The sequence below is a fragment of the Taudactylus pleione genome, unplaced genomic scaffold, assembly GCF_031769625.1.
Source record: "Taudactylus pleione unplaced genomic scaffold, aTauple2 ptg000077l, whole genome shotgun sequence".
NCBI lineage: Eukaryota > Metazoa > Chordata > Amphibia > Anura > Myobatrachidae > Taudactylus > Taudactylus pleione.
The window spans coordinates 2,834,123-2,840,122 of NW_028284479.1; positions in this window are offsets into that span (position 1 = coordinate 2,834,123).

Consider the following 6,000-nt stretch of genomic DNA (forward strand, 5'->3'; position numbering starts at 1 on the left):
CATGAAAAATGCCTGAGATTTCGAAACCTTCAAACGCCTTGAACTAAAAACCAGGTAAACACCGAAACAAAGCAGGTTTATAAAGACAGACCTAATTACATTAACTGTAAAAATTAGAATTATTGTAGACTCACCATGAGAACGCCTTTTCTTTGAGGTCCACAGGGATACCATGGGGATAATGTGGTTGGAGAGATCCATGCACCAAACAGTTAAATCTTTCAGCTCCCGGGATGCCTCGGGTCCTCCTTCATATACACCCCACCCACAGACACAGGCCTTCAGTTTTGTTAACAAGCCTCAAGGCAGGAGCAGGAAGAGCAATCGTACACCAGAAACACTCTTACACAAAATGAGGGAATCTGTGACCGAAAGAAAAATTACCCAATGCAGCCAGGTTTGTCAGGGTGTGTGCCCTGTGGACCTCAAAGAAAAGGAGTTATCAAGGTAAGTCTACAATAACTCTTAATTTTTTTTTTCAGGGTCCATAGGGATCCACAGGGATGTCATAAAGCAGTTCCCCTAGGGTGGGGGACGCTCCTGAGCAGAAAGGAGAACTCATCGTCCAAAGGAAGCATCCTGAGAGGCAAAGTATCAAAGGCATAGAACCTAAGAAAAGTGTGGACATAAGATCACGTGGCTGCCTTACACAACTGTTCAGCAGAGGCACCACAAGTAAATGCCCAAGATGGCCCTACAGACCTAGTAGAATGTGTAGTCACCGTGTTTGGGACAGGGAGATCAGCCTGTGTGTGCACCTGAGAGATAGCCATGCATAACCATCTCGCCGGAGTCTGCTTGTTAGCTGCCCATCCTCATTTGTGAAAACCATAAAATACAAAAAGAGCATCTGATTTTCTAACAGAGTTTGTGCGCTCCACATAGATACGGAGAGCACGAACTACATCCAGGGAGGTCTCACCTATAGAAAGATCCGTAACATGAAAAGCTGGAATTAGAATTTCTTCACTCAAATGGAAATGGGAGCGACAAGAGAGCGCTGCCAGAGACTCTGCGTGCAGAAGAGATAGCGAGGAGAAAAACTGTCTTCGCTGTCAACTATTTCAAGTCTACAGAGTCCAGAGGTTCAAATGGGGGAGCTTGTAGCCCCCCTTAAGAAATAAAGACAAATCCCACGGTGCTACTGGTGGAACAAAAGGAGGATGAACTCCTTGAAAAAAAATTCTAGCATCTGGTAATTAGGCAATCTTCGTCTGGAACAGACTGCTAGTGCAGAAAACCTGCACTCTGAGTGTCCAGGCGGAGATCCCGGTCTAAACCTGCCTGGAAAAAAGCCAGTACCCTGGAAATCCTAAACACCTTAGGATCATACTTTCTGTGGGAACACCATTGACCAAAAGAATGCCAAACTCTGTAATAGATGCGGGCAGAGGCACTCTTTCGTGCCCTAAGCATCGTTTCAATTACAGAACTGGAAAAACCTTTATCTCTTAAGATGGAAGATTCAGGAGCCACGCTGTCAAAGGCAGACAAGGTAAGTCTGGATGCCAGCAGGGACCCTGTGTTAGCAGATTCTGCCATAAAGGAAGAGGATACGGGCTGTCTATGGATATAGTCTGTATGTCTGTGAACCAATGCCATCTGGGCCAAGCCGAAACCACCAATATCACTGTTCCGCCTTCCGGATGAAAGAGATACACCAGCTTGAAGTCCCATCTTACTGCCAGTGCGTCCATGAAAGCTGCTGATGGGTCTCTGGACCTGGATCCGTACCTGGGGACCTTGTGGTTGTGATGTGACGCCATGAGATCTATTTCTGGCAGACCCCATTTGTTTACCAGGATCTGAAACACTCCCGGACGGAGAGACCACTCTCCGGCATGTATGTCGACTTAAGAAGTCTGCTTCCCAATTGAGTACTCCCGGTATGAATATTGCCAGAAGATGATGTTCTGCCCAAATCAGAACCTTTGTCACCTCTTTCATGGCTGCATAACTTCTTGTTCCTCCCTGATAGTTGAGATAGGCCACTGTATTCGCATTGTCGGACTGGATCTAGACCGGCCTGCCCTGGAGCAGGTCCTGTGCCATGATAAGTGCTTTGTATACTGCTCGCAGTTCTAGAATGTTTGGCAGATTACTTTCTTGATTTGTCCATCTTCCCTGAAAGGTATGATGACCTGTCACTGCACCCCATCTGTGAAGACTGGCGTCCGTGATGAGAAGCACCCAATTTGAAATCCAAAATGGGCGCCCTTTGTTTATATGGTCCTTTTTCACTCGTCACTGGAGGGAGTGACGAACCTCTGGAGTGAGATGGATCATCTGGGACCTTATTAGATGAAACTGTCCGTTCCCCTTGGAGAGAATCAATTGTTGCAGAGGTCTGGAATGGAACTGAGTATACCCCACCATGTCGAAGGTGGATACCATTGATCCCAGGACCTGCATAACTGATGGAACGGATATCCTTTGCTTGTGTACTCTCAATGATGGGGCCCCAATCTTGTCCTCTAGTAGAAAGACTATTTGGGCCAAATGTAATAGGGTGAGAGTTTAGAAAATGTGACAGTTTAGCAGTAAAACTCTCACACTAATATATTGATCGAGTTGTATTTTTAATACAGGAAACACCTGGATGAGAGTTTAAATCTTGAGAGTTTTTTGAGTCTGAAAAACATGCAAGTTTGCATGTTCTGTGACTTTATTACATTGGCTGAGTTTAAAAATGTGAGTTTTTTCTCACATTTTCTTTTTTTCTATAATTCTTTATTTTAATTTATCATTCAGAATACAATTTTTAGCACAAAAAAGAAAATAAAACAAGGGTCACAAAAACCCAATACAGACCATATTTTTAAACATTAATAAACAGCGAAAACTATACAAAACTATTTGGTAAAAGTGTGGGGGGGGGGTAAACAGGGCAAGAGGAAGGGAAATAGGGGGGGGGGGGGGACATGACATATCATCTAGAGAATCAGTACATATCAAACATCTTCTGGAGGGTAAACCTTAATCGTTGCCCATGGGTCCATACATAAAGTGTGCGAAAAGCGAGGGGGGACAGCGCTCAGCAAGCAGCCAGGAAGCCCAAACTTGAGAAAAAACGTCCTCGATCATGGACGTAATAAGTTATCTCCTCCATGGTCGTGACATGCCAGATCTGGCTTCTAAGTGCAGAGAGAAGTGGTGGGGTGGTCTTTTTCCAGTTTAGAGCGATAAGAGATTTTGCGGCTGCTAAAATATGCAGCCAATTTTTTAGAAAATTTGCCAATATTCGGGAGTGGGTAGCACAATAAAAATATCCAAGGATCTTTTGAGATCGGAGCTTCCAGAAGGGAATTTAGTAGGCTATGAACCGCGTCCCAGAAGGGGACAATAATTGGGCAGGTCCACCAGATATGGATCATAGTACCCCTGCAGCCACAGCCCCGCCAACAATCGGGTGAAGAGGATGGGAACATTTTATGAAGTCTCTCAGGAGTATAGTACCACCTATAATAAATTTTATATGCATTCTCTTTAAGTTTGGTTGCAATAGAACTTTTGGCTATCCCCAGGCTCATGTTGTCCCAGGCCTCGGCACCTGGGGGAGAACCAAGATCTCGTTCCCAAGCAATTTTTTGAGGTCTAAGAGAGGGAAGGGTAGCATCTAAAAAAAAAAACATAAATCTGGGAGATTAGACCTTTAGATAAGGGGTAATGTTTACAGAGATTTTCAAAAGGAGTAAGAGCCTGGAGGAGCGATAGTGGAGGTAATAATTCTAAGAAGTGGAGGATTTGTAAAAAAATTCGAAAGAATTAAGCGTCTGGGATGGGAGTTTTTGTTGTAATGTTGGCAGGGATAACCATTGACCTTGGTCAGAAAAGTCAGTGGGGAATCTAAGTCCTGCATTACTCCACTTATGGAACCTCAAAGTAGAGGAACCAGGAGAGAACAGGGGTTTATACCAGATAGGAGTTAGAGGGGATACGGGGAAGTAAGATTCATTTTATGTGAATAGAGATCCCAGAGTTTGAGGTCAAAGTTGATAGTAGGGAGTAATTTGGATGCGTAAGATCGGGGCGCGGGTAGTATGCCCCACAAAGAAGTTAAATCTGGGAGAGTAATATAGGCAGATTCAATGTCCAACCATGAAGTAGAACCTGGGGGAGAGTATGAAGCAACAATATGGGAGAAGTGGGAGGCGAGATAATAAAGTTTAACATTAGGGAGACCTCTCCAACCATTTACAACCGACCTTTCTAAAACTTTACCTGCAATTCTCTGGGGTCTGTGATTCCAAACAAAATGAACCAGGGCCTTTTGAATTACTTAGGAAAACAACGGTGACAGTTACGGCGAGAGTCTGAAAAAGGTAAAGCCATTTTGGTATAATCATTTTAACAGCTATGATCCTACCCAGCCACGAGATAATAAGACTATTCCAGTAATTTAAGTCGGCCTGCGTTTTAGATAGGAGAGGTGAAAAATTGTCACGAAATAGAGAGTCATAGTGGGAAGTTATGTAAATCCCCAAGTACTTGATCTTTTTGGGTTGCCACTTAAAATTAAAATTATTTTGAAGGTTTTCAGCATCTCGCGGGGAAACATGGAGAAGCATGGCCTCTGATTTGGAGTAATTAATTTTATACCCAGAGACAGTGCTATAGAACCGAAGAACAGAAAAAAGGTTGGGGAGAGAAATTGTCGGTTGGGTCAGGGATAGAAGGATATTGTCCGTGAAAAGAGAGATCTTAGGCTCCAAAGTACCAACTTGAACCCCCCGAATATCAGGATGGGATCTAATATGGGAGGCCAGTGGTTAAATTATAAGGGCGAACACCAGGAGGGATAAAGGGCAGCCCTGCATCGTACAATTGCTAATATTGACTGGGCCTGAAGGAATACCATTAACCAGGACTGTAGCAGAGGGGGTAGAGTATAGTGCCAGGAGACCAGTGAGAAAGTCACCAGACATGCCACAGGCTTCAAGAGCGGCATTTATAAAGTCCCAGGAGATCCTATCAAATACTTTTTCAGCATCTAGAGAGAGTAAAATAGTAGGGGAGTTCGAAATATGAATAAAATCAATAGCACGTCTGGTGTTGTCTCTTGCCTGGCGACCCGGGAAAAATCCCACTTGGTCGTAGTGAATTAAGGAGAAGAGGAATGGGTTCAGGCGTTTTGCAAGGATTTTAGCAAATATTTTCAAATCTAAATTAAGGAGGGAGATGGGTCTGTAACTAGCACAGTTGGGAATAACCACAATTCTGGCTTCCAGCATTTTAGAAGGGAAAGGATCACCATGAAGAACCTTATTAAAGAGAGTGTGAAGATGGGGAACGAGCAAATCTGAAAATTTTTTATAATACGCTGCCGTAAATCCATCTGGACCTGGGGATTTTTCCTTTTTTTGAGATTTTATAGTGTGTTAAATCTCCTCAACTGATATCTCGGAGTTAAGGAGTTCTATAGCACTAGAAGATAACTTGGGTAATTTGGAGCTAGCAAGAAAATCAGAAATCAAGTTAGACTGAGAGGAGATGAAGTGGCTGGGGGGAGGAGATTGTACAGATCAGAGTAGTAGGATTGAAAAGCAGTTCTAATGGCCGCAGGGTCGTAAACCAGTTGGTGGTAAGAGTCACGGATGGAGATAATATTTTTATGAGTCCTAGCAAAGTCGTGATGCAAGAATTTTATCCGCTTTATCCCCTTTCTCATAAAAGGATTGGCGAAGCTATTTAAGGTGCTTTGCAACCCGTTTGGAGAGGAGCAAATCTAATTCGGACTTAGCTATTCGGAGTTCCGACAAGATAGTAGGATCAGGAGATAGATTGTGTTGCGATTCCAGAGTTTGAAGTTTGATGGAGTCTATTAATCTGGGTGAGAGATTCTTTTTTGTTTTTGGAGGCCATGCTGATCAAATACCCCTGCAAGACTGCTTTATGTGCCACCCATAGGGTAGATCTGGAGATATCTGGAGTATCATTGAAAGTAAAATAATCAGAAATTTGTGCCCGTAGTCGGGATATTATCTCTGGATTGTGCAGTAG